We start from the raw sequence: 15420 nt of genomic DNA, 5'->3' as shown, positions 1-15420 counted from the left end.
ATCAGCGTTACCTAGACAACGAGATTTCCAAAGCTGAACCTGCCTGATATTTAAGAATGATTGCTTTAGAGTTCAGACGTATTTCGGATATTGTTATCAGATTTAACAATCCTTTGTCGATATCTTCAAAGATATGGCATTTTTTATCTAGAGGCTTTTTTCGCGAGTTGGCAAGTGAAGCTATTCTAAATATTTGTCACTTATAGGACTTCTCTTCCTCTATTATTATTTAAATCATTCGCGACGACGAATGAAAGCTATCTTGGATTGAAACCATATGAAGGTAGAATAAACAGATGCTCTATAATTCATTCCTCCTCCCCATGTTGCTATTCAATAATTCTGAACGAAAAAAGGGTATTCACGTACTAGGTACTGTATAATTGCCGAGTTCATTTACATGTACGTCATGTTGCAAAATGAATATTCGAACGTCACTAGCAGCTATTTATTGATAAAGGAATGTAAGTGACACTATAAAGGTCAAATGAGTATGTATTTCAAGGCATTGACTTGCAGGCTGCAATTTGTAGGTCAACCAATACTGGTAAAGAACAAGGATTTTTTAAACCAATGGAGTACCGATTACCCGTATAGTTCACCTAGAAAAACAATATGAATATAGATTTGTATTTCTGATTGTGGCAAACACGTGGATACAAGCACAAAATGCTGAATCAATACGGAATGATACAGATATCATTGGAAAATATATGTTACACTGCAGTTTGGTGAGAATTTGAAATATAAAGAATACTAGTACATTTTATATTACTGAATTGGCGTTGTCTACTGTGTAAATAAATAAATAAGAGCCGGAAAACAATGTCAACGATATTTCTGACGTGTTTGAGCCATGACATAGCTCACCAATATGCATACCATTTACTGAAGGAGTTTAACGAGCCCTTGGACAGTTCGTGTCATCCAACATTGTTTAACAGAGAGATTAGTGCTAGTGCATCCAAGTACAGTCTATCCGTTGTCGTATGTAAGTCTTCTATCGATTTTGTGAACTTACATATGCCAGCCTCCCAGAGGGGACGTGCAGTTAACAATATTGAAATACACTGAACAATGCATTGTGATATCCGCTAACAGTACACACCGGAACTGACTGTCATCCGTATAGTATGCTGTAAAACTTGCCAAAGGGATAATGATAATGCTTCCAGTATAAGTCAATGAATAATAGTACGCGTTTTTAAGAAATAATAATACAAATTACGTTATAAAATTGGTCGTGTCATTAGTAACCTTATCTCGGCAAACGTTTTACTCCCTCCATTTCAATGTCCCCTGATACTGCAGCTATTAGCGCAATCTCATGGTTCTAACTTAAAATGGAACTACATTGTACATAAAATAGAATTCACGTTTGTCGAAACTAAGTTTGCTCAATGCGTAAATAGAATTTGCGCTATAGACATATATGTCTAAAATAGAATTTGCTTATTACCACTACAGAATTTCTGAATACTAACATAATATGCTCAAGAACAGAATAAACTAAGATCACGAGTCATTCATTAACGTATACCTCTTTATAGGTGTATGCACTTCTCGTTAGGAAGTACCCCTGAAAGTATAAATGTGCGGCTTGGCAAATGATGCAAATATTCTATGAATTTGTAATCATTAACTGATGTACAGACAGATGCACTCACGTTTACATGTATCTAGGTGTATTCCAACCTTCTCATAGTTTCTGCATTTAAAGTGGGTAGCTCTTAGAAATTATTTCATTATTTTCAACCTCAGCGTACGTTATTATTAGATTTGTTTGTCACTCAATTTGATGGAGAAGCGGGACCAGCCATATTCTGGTATAGCAGCGAAACCGACGCACTTGTCATCGAGTGGGGCTCGTACTTGTATTTCTGCACATGTCAATTTCCCTTCAAACCGAAATCTTCACCTATTTCATGTCGACACACATTCATACATGTGTTAGAGCAGTTTATAGAACGGGGAATATATACCATCACCAGACGAATGTTGTTTCCTTTGGGATACAGTAATAATTGAGTTTCAAAATGTAGAAGATGCCTCACATTCACGGCTAATACACTCACACAATACATCTATACCTGTTGATGAAACCCATTTAGATTCCTCTCTTTAAAGAAAAACAAATAAAAGAAGCGTATACGTATTATTGAAATTTTCGATATTTTGCCCCGGATGCCTATCCAAACTACTTATTTACGCATTACGGAAGCTCTCCACAATATCCTAATTGAACTTTCAAATGCAGCGTATCCTGTATTAAGTTTTTATCCGTAGGTGGAAATAAAAGCTAAATGGAAACGCTCCGACTTCAAACGGTGACCCAAATCAATTCGTTACAATGATCAAGGTCCCTTTATGACAGCCATCTCAGCATCTCAAAGGAGTGAGCTGTTTGTAGTGTTATTGGGTTTCAGAGATGCGGAATTCCATAGAGAACAATGGCGGTGGGGAACTTCCACAGGAACAGTGTGATAAGCAGTAAATGACGTCATGTATGGAAACGTATTGACTATTCCCCGAATCTAGGTCAGTCTGAAACCAAACCCAGTATACACAGGCCTGCGGCATCATCAAGTGAAACATGTTCCTGTCGTTCCTGAATGTTTCAAGTTCAAACAGCTACCATATTGATGATGCAAAACATTTGTTATTAAATTCAAGCCCACGTATCGGAGATAAAACCTTAACTCAGGTCACGTTTTTAGATACACCATTTGATTGCATGCTGCAACGAAGGAGGACAGATTTCCTCTCTGACATCGTGCAACCGCTGTGATTTTTAAGAATTGTGTAACAATTTCCCCTATTTGCCATCTTTGTGTGATCCCTTTGAATAGACCATTCATGTGTGATCCCTTTAATTGGGCTATGACGGCGCTTGTTCCTTTGTATTGTAGGCTTTCTTTGTTGGAAGTACATTGTATGAGGTAATTGCGTATTATGTCTGCTGAAGTGTATGGTATGACAAGTATGAAGTCAGATGGGATTTTGTAGTTGAGCTTCGTGCATGTTGAGGATTTCTGACTGTTTGTATGTGTTGTGAGGTAAGTGATATTTTGACTTGGTATTTTCAAAAGTGAGCTTTCTGATAGTCATTTGAATTGACTCACGGTCTGGAGACAAATGGAGTCTTGATGAGATCAGTATATGGTTGAAGTTTTATATATCCCTCCAAGTGAGGATCTCGGTCCTGGTCTCAACTCGACACTAAGTTCTTTCATAACTACATACAATTGTTATCTTCGAATTTGGCACCTTCACATTATATTGTGGCTGAGGACTTATCAGAAATGGGATATATCAAACTTCGATCGTTCGCTGTTCACCGATCTCTCCAAGACTCAATTGGAATGACTATCAAAGACCCGACCTTAATCAGTTCCATCAAATACCGAGTCAAAATGTCACTCACCTCACAGCACATTCAAACTGTCAGCAGTCCTCAACATGGCACCAAGCTCAGCTTCAAAATCCAATCTACATCAACGCTTGTCATACGTTACACAACACCAGACCTCCACACAATTTACCACACACTTCCCAAAAAGGAAGACTACTATGTACAAATGACCAAAACATCATGAATTGCTACAACTTGTATCTTCTTTTTCTACTTTCTCATTAAAGCATTACGTGAACATGTAAATAAAGAATGATTGTTTTGGTTGTTGTGTTATTAGTTTCTCTGTTTCGATCTTCTTTACTAAACCGTGTACATATGATGCGCTACTTAAGGGCAAATAGATGTTAGTTTCCATCGTTAGCAGCTAAAATGCCATGCTTTGGTGTAGACTGACACGCCAATGAGGCAAGCGTAGGGATGACAATTGTGATGTGGACTGTATAATAAGTTCTAGTCCATGCCGCCTCAAACATAGCGGTCCCAATGTGTTACTTCCTCTGCATACACTAATTGATAAAACACGAACCCAGACGATGTAAACAATGGCATCATCATATCTGCAGTGCATCACGTTGCAAATGATTTGTAATGACAACGATGGTAAAGAAAAACGATAATTTGCCAGGTACCGGTATCATATTCCATCTACTTCATAATTTATATCAAATCCGATAATAAGCAGCATACGTTATCAAACCATTGTATTTTTAATTCCTTACGTGCAAACGAGATATTTTCAGGCGATAATTCTTCTTATGTCCTTTATAAACTTCCCTCTTTAATGTAAAAGATAGCAATGATTTGCTCGATGGGATCATTTTTCTGTTAGATGAACGCATGCCTGGAGTATATCCAGGATATGAACATTGATCGGATATCCCCCTAAGGGCATGGTAAGAGAACTGTCATCAAGGTACAGGATGCATTAATGCACTTAGTGCGGAATTGGGTAGCTGTTTCACTCAGTGACTCCAGCTAGGGATTTGGGGGTGTTTGTTCAGTTACCGCTGCAGATACATGTGTGACAAGCTGGATGCCACATTGACACCCGGGAGGAAGGGGAGATTATCTAGCCAAGGGATCCCGAAGACCTGTGAGTGCAAGAATACTCAAACTCAATGTTATCAAGCGTGCTTCCACATCTAAAATTATTTCGATACAGCGCCAGGACAACTGTGATCTCATTAGCTGTGTGTCAGCTGGATGCATGAAGGACTTCATTCGCTTGTATGGCTTGAATCAACTAGAGTTTCCAATTAACCTGGTCAAAACACGAAATTTCATATCTGTCTGGTCTGGTAGGACCCTGTTACCAACTCAGACAGTCCCTTCAAACAATCTAGTCCCCATTGGGATCTATACGGCCGATATGTTGATACTGACTTTTTTTAATATGATATTTTTCATAGGACATTGATCATTCTGAATACCACAACCGTTCAATGTATCGGTCATGCACCAATAAACTGAGACTTTGCATAATTCACCAGTAACAGATTCATACCATAAGCACTGAAATTAATTGAAAATGGATGTGCGATAGACCTCTGTATAAACCCGACTCGTTCATATCGAGTAATCACTTACATGTATTTGCAGGAATGGTTTTATAGTTGCAGTGTGCTGGCTGACTGTTGCATTGGGACGACTTTGATCGAACTAAACATTTATCTTGACTAAAGTGATTCTTATGACAAGACATGATGCATTTAGCTTATTCTTTAACAAAATACTGGTACCGTGTCATCACAATTCTAGAGGGTTTTTTCAGATTTACAACAGTATTTTCATTTTTCAGTCTTCTCAAGGCAAAAGGATTTGAATACACTATAGTGTTAATATCGAAACCAATTTTACTGTTTACAAGTACACCATTCCTAAAGATATATTCATATATCACAAAACGTGTACACAGTATCCACTGCAAGACCTCCAACATGTACAATAAAGTAAACAGTAGGCGAAGTCATAACAACGGGCAATGTTGATCTGTTGATCTCGAGCTTTGACACAGTTTTCATTGGATCATCAGGAGATACAGCTGCATGACACGACTAACATGTTAGCTTTGCTGCACCAGTGCCTCTGTTAACAAACAACCTATGACGTGCGATGCACTTAGTACTTTCATCGTGATGCAGAGTTTCGAAGTTTCGTGTGGGCGTGGTTGTAGAATCTATAGATTCGATAGGTTAGTTTATTTTTACAAACGTGATTATGAATATCCATTTTTTTAAGAAATCGATTTTTCCTTTGTGGCGGTTTGTGTTGGGTGGTGTGATGCAGATGTTTTTTTTGTGCCAAGAGGTTGATCTACTGATTATGACTCTTGCATGTAGATGCATATTCAGCACTAAAGTTCATGGTAGCATTACTGTCAACTCCTGCGCTATCTTTGCCCATAGATTAAAGTAAATGATGAAAAGCAGTTGCGATAAATTCTCCAGCTTGCCTTGCACAACTAAAACATGCCTCTAAACAGATAAATATTAAAAGCCACACACGATAGACTAGCTACATGTGTATAGCTAAAGTCAACCAATCACAGTGGAATATCTTCCAGCCTCCAGTGATTCTTCTTCCTAACGCATTAGCACATTAAATAGTCTTTAGAGGGCACATGGCGCCCAAGGTAGCCATTTCCATAATGTATAAACATTACAAATCGACCCCTGATAAATGTACCATCAAAAATCATTGCCAGGGGGCGAAGAACAAATCACAATTACGCTAACTGCTTATGAGTTTACCAATGTTGCGCCAAGAAATCGAGTTAATAATGTACATTCTATCAAGATTAGAACGTTAACCAAGAAGATCTGATTGATTCGAATATTAAATGTATATAAGACTTTCATATTGCTTTGATAGTTTTCCCAAAGGTTACCGATTCAATATGTTGATAATATTCAAATACTGATTGTTAATTTGATAATGTTTCGAGGACGAATGATCGATGTGTGTTCCTTTGGGTAGGGCATGTTGAAAAAACATTGTCTTTGACTTTGAAAATAGAACCGCTTATGGTTTGCCGCACTGATTTCGTTATGCGCAGTTAATGCCATTATTCAGGAAATGATACATTTTGACAATTTTATGAACTTAACCGATTATGATTCGATGCAAACATGCAAGAGAGTTTTTTCACTCACATTCTTCGATGGAATATCTTTGCTAACAATTGAACTAGAGGTCAAATTCAAATGCACTGCGCTGAATCCTATAAATGTTAAATCAATCGATGCATAATGAAAGCCTTCACCAATAAACAAAGAGCAAAACATACTGTAAAGTTGATATTTTTTTCGGCATTGCCAGAATAAATGGAAAACGTATTGTATACCGTATCTGTTTCGATTTATAAACACGGTATCTGCGTACAAACACAAAAAAATATTCTTATTTCAGCATCATTTTTATCATCGGTAAATGCGTCCTAGATATAAACGTGTATGCAAACATACATGTGGAGAACAAAGAAATCATACGCAGTTATCTGAAAAGAATCGACGAATGATATCATACAATTGTCGAACCCTAGATGCGCTTTATAGCTATGTAACATTGGATTATTGGGAATAACAAACAAGGGCGCGTGATATCGAAAGATAACGTGTTGAAGTGAGCATACCGTGCGTACACGGATTGATTTTTTTTTCAAGACTTCGAAAACTAGTTATATCGCATTCGAGTGTTTGTTGATAATGCACATCATGCCTTGGTTATCGAAATTATTTTTTTTAAATAAACGAAGTTTAAGCAGTCGTCGGGCGCTGATCACATTAGACACATAAATGTGAGAGAAACAAAAATTACAGACCGCCTGTTCAAATTAACCTTTACGTTGAGATAGTAAACATACCTTCCTTAGTTTTGCTGTTGAACATACATGTTTTATAGGAATTTGATTTAGATCAGCTGTTGAAATGTATGAATTACTAGATGTAAAGTTGTTATGAGATAACGTTGTACGATAACAAACCTGTCTTCATGGCGGATGTGTAGGCCAACAGATCCCATCCTGATGTGTATATTCCCTTCATTTGCTAGTACCGATGGTGCCGTACCGATATTGTTTAATGAAAATAAACAATGAACCTTGCGCTGAAATCCCTAGATAACTATTTGAAGTAAACATGGCGTGCACGCACGAACATTACTGTGCGTATGTTACAGATCATACCTCTCTAGGTAGATCACTATTGACAGGTCGATAAGTGTAGGCTACAGGTGAAGTAATTGACAATATGTAGGTAGAATGCAAGTGAAGGAAGAACTGCACTAAGAAGAAGATTTCTCAGGTGCTTAGATTAGCACAGGTTGCCTGTATTGCTTATAAATACGTTGTTGAAAGTGATGTCGGCGCTACTACAGTGAGATGAAAGGCGTCAAAACTTTTTTTCTTCGAGAGGAAGTGACGCCATTCTGGACATCATTGGCCTATGGTACAAATGTACATATGACAAATCTTCAATCTTTAGCAACCACTGATTGTTATTATGGTTATCTCGCGTCCCGTTCTCTGCCGGTATGTACAACTCGAAAACTCCGCTGTTGGCATCAAGATAGTGAGTTAAATCAACTTGCACGCTCCGACATAAACAAAATCTTACGTCCTGCTTCCACGAAAAGAGCTAAAGTGCAGAAAGTAAGCCTGAAGGTAAGAATTTTAACGAAAGTCGTGATCATTTGATAACGATCTCGCCCATCAATCATTTTTTGCATTATGGCAAAAGCAAAGTCGTGCATTTCTTATCATTCAAACCGCACCTCCGCTTGAGCGAGCATCACTTCTGAGTATCACGCACGATACACTTCTCTGCCAATACATGAACAAACTCGTGAATATTAATATAGCAATTCTCAATAGAGTGAAGGAATTGCCATGCAGACAGACTTATAAGGGTCATTAAGGAGATATCTTAAGATAGTTGTACGGGTACATGTCGCTATAGATCCTAGCTACGGATTAGTCCGCCGATGCGAAATGATTTATTGGCAGATTCTTCGACTATCTCTCTTGCTAGAAATAACAGATGGTATGACACATACGCGTTATCACAAAGTTTGAGCTGAAACATCGATAATGTTTCCTCTGTGACACATTTCAACAAAGGCAATAGCACTGCAAGGTAACCGTCACATCGATATGACTAATCCCGGCTTGCACCTTCATGCGATCGCTGCACTTTCATGATGTGCATTAGATTGCGCGTGAGTACGAAAGATACGAAAAATACAGTAAGATAACGGCTAGCGTACTATTCTTAAGAGTCACCCAAAGACGTTTTATAACTGAATAGTGCATTTTTATTGTCATTTTGTCTCCTTTGTTGGCTTTGACATCGCTTGATCGCGTAACATCTGACTGCTCTCCTAGAATTTGGAATACCAAAATGCATTCACCATCACCATGACCGTATAAAATAAATTATGCAATCGATTACACGGCATAATGACACCAGTACCATCTAGCCAGTGCCATTACCACTGTATAGTCGAACTAGAGTCTGCGACAGCATTACACCGCCATCTTGACAGTTGTTCTAATCTGCTTGATACTACATTACTTTGTACACCATGTCCTTGATACTGCTGGGAGGGAAACAGAAGGACAAGTAGTGTACACTAGCTATACACCACGTCGTTATGGGCATTATTACAGTTTACGAGCAAACACTTGCTACCAATATCAAGTGGTCAAATTACCAGATAAAACCTTACAATCGATAATGTTATGATCATGAGAACTCTTGACCTGGGTTTTTTAGCTACATGTAGAGTGGCAGAATCGAGTGGTGGAAAAAAATCTCGATCTTCATCGTGCATGTCATATCAACCCTATTGTAACGTCAGCCATCACTGTAATTATTGTTCTATGTCATTTTTCTTCTCTGCACTTTTGGTGAGTGGAGAATAAATAATTCAGTTGTTCAAAAAGATTGGAACAACGATAAGATATTTTCGCCATTTGCTCGAGTATAAAGTTAGTAAGTTTTTTAACTTGAATGAAACTAAATTCTTTAAATGCTCGTTTTTTAAGAAATTTACACCAGGTAATTTTGCATACCAGCTGATTAGGCATGTATTGTCTTTAGGTTGGCAACGGTATTAACGCCAATTGGAACACCTGAGGCACGTTAGCATCAGTTAGGAAAATTGGAACGGTGGGGGCTGGGATAATTTGATCACTGATGGCTTAACTGATAGCTGTTCACGTTTATATGGCTACGCTTAACCTATGATTGAACCCTGGTGAGGGGGCAAGAGCGTACAACTTACCCCCGTATAGCAAGTGGAACAGTTTTAGTATGATTTGTCTCTGTATTACGCAGAACTTATATTCTTTTTCACCCAGGTGGATTCAAATTATTTTCCCACAATACTTTGTATACAACGAACTTTGACTCGCACACCAAACCTTCAAAGACAGTATCGAAAACCGTCTGATGATTTAGTGACATTTTTGCTAGATAGATCTGGATAAACAGTGCTCGTTTGTCACATCCGTACCCCAGGATCAGTACAAAGCTAGCCTTCTTAGTTGATTTATTCCATCGCCGTTCAGCATACATACGCGTGAATCACACGTGTCAGGAATCAGCTTTCCTGAGAGTTAGAGAATAATATTGTGCTGTCGCACTATAGATAACAGTATCGACCAAGGGGTTTCCATTACTACGTACACACATGAGTCCAATGCATAACTAACAGAAATCTGTAAGCGACGTGAGCTGAAGTTAACTGCGCGTGTAATGGCCGTTAATTAGTGTGACAAACACAATTGGTTTCGTCATGAGATTGTGTAATTTATACCTCCAGGCGCTGATGATGGTAGTAATGATTTTCCTACAGCTCGAAAGTTCATTAGGCATTGTTCGTGACAACACACCCGACTGGCGTGGTATCCGGAGTAATAAGATGTTGGCTCAGTGCATGGTCTATAGAATATCAAACAGAATATCAAGTGAATGTGCAGGTAGATTGTTTAGCTAATCTTTTGTTAGCGCTGCCATATGCATAAAGCGATTTTCGACAGACTCAACTGTGCAATTTTTCTGCAGCCCAAATAAGTCAAACGATGCAATTGCAAGCCCGAGGCACAATTTCCCATTCCACAAAAACTCATGTGCGAGATGAATAAAGAATATGCTTTAACAGAAACCTTCGTATAGACGTACACTCACGTAGAGAATCGAGGTAGATTTGTTCATACCCATGTCTTCTTTTTCATTATCTGTTTCAGCTTGGCGTATTGCATATGCCTACTCCAGAAATATATTCGATTTCAGCATCTGTTACGACAATTTCTCAACAGCAATCTCGAGATTGAATTTTAACAAGTGTAGTGGCAATACTGCCACCAGTTGGAATTGAAATATTGATTCTGTAAAAAAACCGGAATAAATTCACCGCAATATCTACCAAATTGGTATCATTGGCATCAAGTTGGTGGTATGTGACTGCGATGTGGACTACTTATATTCATAAAAAGAAAGAAACCTTTAAGAGCAACTCAGCGTGAGGTTTATTCTATTAAGTAAGTGACTAAAAGGTCAATCCACGATATTAAGCAACTATATTGTTTTTGCGCAAACCAAAGCTGTGCAAACCATTGCTTTTGCTTTAAGACATCGTCTAGTTTTGCAACGAAACTTGTTATTTTTGCATCATCAAGGTTTGAGTTTTGATGTGGAGGCGGCAAAAAAAGGTAAACAAAGCCAGAAAGAATGATAATCAAAGTAAAAGGTGAATGAAAATTTTCAAAAATAACAAAAGGCACAGCCTCAGAACTTACCTTATTGTTACATCATTCCAAAACCACAACAATAAATCCTACGTTTTCAAACTATTGGGTAGCTGCAAGAGTTAGCTCTATGGAAACAGATATATAGATGTGTCTCTATTGCTAGTCGCTGCACTACTGAAGAGCAGCGCGCGGCACGGCTATTGATAACGCTAGAGCTGGCGTCGAGGGGTACCCAGCCACGTGACGGCTGAACTTAGCTACTTAACCTGTCTCACCTCGCTTGGGGAATACTTCACGCAGCAAGAAGACGTTGCTAGGGAAAGTATCGATATGATTGACCATGATTTGTATGTGAGTGTAGTTATAATCAAGTGACTGAGAAAGCTGGCCACGTTCGGCGTCAATATTGTAGAAGTAATTACCCGGGTGAAGCTGTCCGAATGTGCCATTGGCTACTTAGTGTTGGCTTGAAGCACGGTGCGTGGAATCAATCTTCGTTCATCGTTATCGAAATTAGCCAGATTTAGTAATATTTTGTCGCGATTATCCTTTGAATGAGAAGGCATTCGGTCAGCATGTTGACAGACCCAGCGAAAAACATGCCAGGTCGGATGATGATGAATATATGATGCTTTCTCAGTCAGATGAATCCTCACGTTCATAATTGGTGCATAAGTATGATAGCATCACGTAACGCTCCACACATTCGTGTATCTTATCTTCTCGGCAAGCGTGGTAGAGCAGAAACATGATTGCAAGCGATTCTGACATCATAAACCATCTGTCTACAATCTCCATACAGCTATTAAACGAACTATCAAACGCACTGCTTTGCAAGAAAGGGTTGGTGTCAATAACTTTTGCTGGTGTTTTTGCGATTACTTGGTCTGTAAAACTGACATTTGTCCAAGGACCGCAGCGAAAAGATAAGATCGCTTGCCTTACAAACGTGTGTTTTAACAACAAAATGAACTTAATAAGTCAAGCTATCAGTGCATTCAAAAATTCTTGTGAACACTTACCAGCAATTGCACTGCGTATGTGACTTATCCAAGTTCATTGACTCAAGACTACACGGAATATACCAGAGGATACTTACACTCAAGTAAAATGCAAAGCTGAATTAAACATCTAACGATAATGCTAGCTTTGGCAGTGTTTCCAAAGGGGAAATGTTCTATGAATCATTAGAGTAACACTTTGCATGAATCGATTCAAAATTGCTCATACAACCTCAGAGAAATTTCAATCTTTGAATTCCAGAGAAGTTGAGTTGCACTTTGAGAGAGTAAAAACATCTTACGTTTAACATAAATCAAAGGCTTTCCTTGATGAAACCCATCATGATCTGATGGTTTGCTCCTGCTCGGTCTGTTTACATTCCTTTCAGCCCAGATCCCAACGAAGGATTATGGATGATTTTATACCAGCATCAGATTCTGTGTGAAGCTGTATACACGAGATAGTTTACTCATCTTAACATTCCTCAGTGGCGATCGGCCGGGAAATATAATAAGGTGAGAAAGTGCAACAGCATGGTGGGTCAAGCTTTTTTAAGTTGCAAAAGCTATTATCTCAGGCCTAAAAAGGGAGTTCATAACAAGCGTCAATAAGTTGAGCAGTGCATAGTACCAGCGGCTCTAGGGATGACTCCAGTGAAATCACCGAATGTAGCAACCCTGCTTCACCGGAATGTACTTCTGGTTGTCCAAACAATAGAAATATGTCTTGTCTTCGAATATGTTGAAGACTCGGAGGAAGCTTTACTGTAGCACTGACTTGCCCTTGACTTGCCTTGCCCGTTTCCGTGGCCATTCTCATCAGTCAGTCAGTATCCGGCTGATACATGATGCATGGGAGTTGAATAAGGCGGTAGAGTATTGCTAGCGAACGTTTAACCCAAATTTGGAGAGCAAGCACTAATGGTCAATGTGAAACCCTGAGAGCCAATGCAGCTGGTTCATTCATTAAGTACGATCATCCATCTCACTACATATTACCAACGTCACGACTGTGGTATCGGACTCGGATAGCCTTGTTTGCCAAAGGTCTATGGCTAACCGAGGTTGGATAACGAATGAGTGGCGATCCACTGACCGGGCATAAGTTGCTCTAATGTCCGGCAAACCTTTGGGAGGTGTAATATTCCTATTGGTGGATTGCCTGCAACCTGATGAAGGGTATATGAATGCCATGCTATATAATCATAGGATGGGATGGCGATCTTAAGGTGTATTTCTGTGATACAACGAAACCACCTGCTGAATAGCTTGAGAATGCTATAATCTTATCAGTGGTGATCATGATGTAAAAGGGCCCGATGAAGAGTACCGTATAGATAAAAGCTAAGCTAGAGTATGGGATAGGCTTTTAGTGGCAATAGAGGGACGGATACTGAAATAACTTCTAACTGCTCCTTTGGTATGCTTTATAAAAAAATACATTTCACAACTTGGTCCATGCCATCAATAATAAATACAAAAACATAAATACAAAAACACATAACATCAAAAATGAGAATATTAAAACTCGACGAGACGGAAATATGGCATGAACAATAACTTTAGATGTACTTCAATGCCCCTCGAGGCACTTTATGGTCATTCTGTGGCAATTTGGCAGACACTAAAGTAGTCCGATTATCCTTACGGGGCCTTCCAGTGCTGTCGGATCCTAAAAATTAGCTACATTGACCATCAAAACTAGATTCTATAGATTGATGCATTCATCATCATCCTCCCTGAGTGAATTCAATTATTCTTTATCTTGCCCATCCGATCCACGCAAATTGACGATGGATTTTATCAAACTTTCATTATTGTAATGTAAGATATCATAAATTGGTAATCTAAATGATGGCGAGCTGACAGTGAGTGTTTAGGAAAAGCATTTCCTTGGCTGTACATCGGTGTGGGAGAGGGGCATAACAATAGCACTGCAATTAATGGCCACGATATTTAGCTCAGGGCATTTCTGGCTGAATAGCAATGATTTTTCTCCGCAGGAAGTCTTACACAGCCCACCCCCCCGCCACCACCCCCACCCGGACGCGTTGCTATGCTTGTATTAAACAGGGACATGGACGGAGGACAGGCATATCACCTTTATAGAACGCGCAGACATGAACATCATCAGTATGAGAGATAGATAAGTAGAAAAGTACGCTGAACGCCATCGTACATTTACATGCATGTATACCTAGTGTGTTGAAAATGTTCGCAAACTTAACTTAGTGGCCAGACATAATAATGCAGTAACCTTACTTCCAAATTGAATTAAAATCATAACCCAGAAACACAATTCAATTAGTTTCAAATTTTGTCTGCTCAATGAATAAAGGAAAAATATTAGCTTGCTGCAGGGTTATAATTAGGCGCAATCTCATTCCCGCTGACTACGCGGTTTGTTATTTGACTGTAATATTGGCCAAATGGAAGCAAGTCTACTATGCTTGATAATTGACATGTACTTTTGTTAGTGCCTTTAGCATACTGGCGGTCGCAATTAACTTAAAAAGTGATGTGAACTTAACGCAGTTCGGGCATTGAAGCAAACATTTTAAAAATAAATCAGGCGACCTCGAGCCATCAACTTGATATGACATTCTTGTAATTGGTGTGTACAAATCGATAAAAAGTAATACGGTTTTCATACCTGCCAAGTTTTGTCATTTCAGGTATTTGGTACGAGGAAGGATATGACGTATGGGGCAGTGGTATCAAAATTCTTCATCCGCTGATTCGTGGTTTCCAACCTGGCCAATGGCATCCTAGATATTTACTTTGAAGAAGGAATCAACTGAAGCATAACCACGTGGAAATGGGAATACGTGTATTTCTCCTGAGGAATAAAATCAGCAGAATACATTTATTCCATTCCTTACCATGGGTTCTCCAGACACCGATTTCGGTAGATTTCGGCTTCAAACGATTTTTTCTGAATACCGTAACAGGCAATCGTACAATCACGTACAAAAGCAAGTACTTCTATTACTCCCTTGGCGCAAAACAGAAAATTCAATTTATTTTACGGGTAGTAAGGTTGGGTTGTTTCATCTAGCCATAACCAAGATATATTCGTGTCTACCAATGATAATTTGTAAAATTTTGTCTCATATATTTTTCAATTTTGTTAATCGTCAATAAAAATATGTATTATAAAAAAAGTAAAATTGGTAAAATCCCAGGGTTTGTAAATCCTTTATTGATCATACTATAAAATATTTCATCGATTGTATTTCTATTCCATAGTTAAC

The sequence above is a fragment of the Lineus longissimus genome, chromosome 1 (genome assembly GCF_910592395.1).
Source record: "Lineus longissimus chromosome 1, tnLinLong1.2, whole genome shotgun sequence".
Taxonomy (NCBI): domain Eukaryota; kingdom Metazoa; phylum Nemertea; class Pilidiophora; order Heteronemertea; family Lineidae; genus Lineus; species Lineus longissimus.
This window is presented reverse-complemented; position numbering follows the sequence as displayed.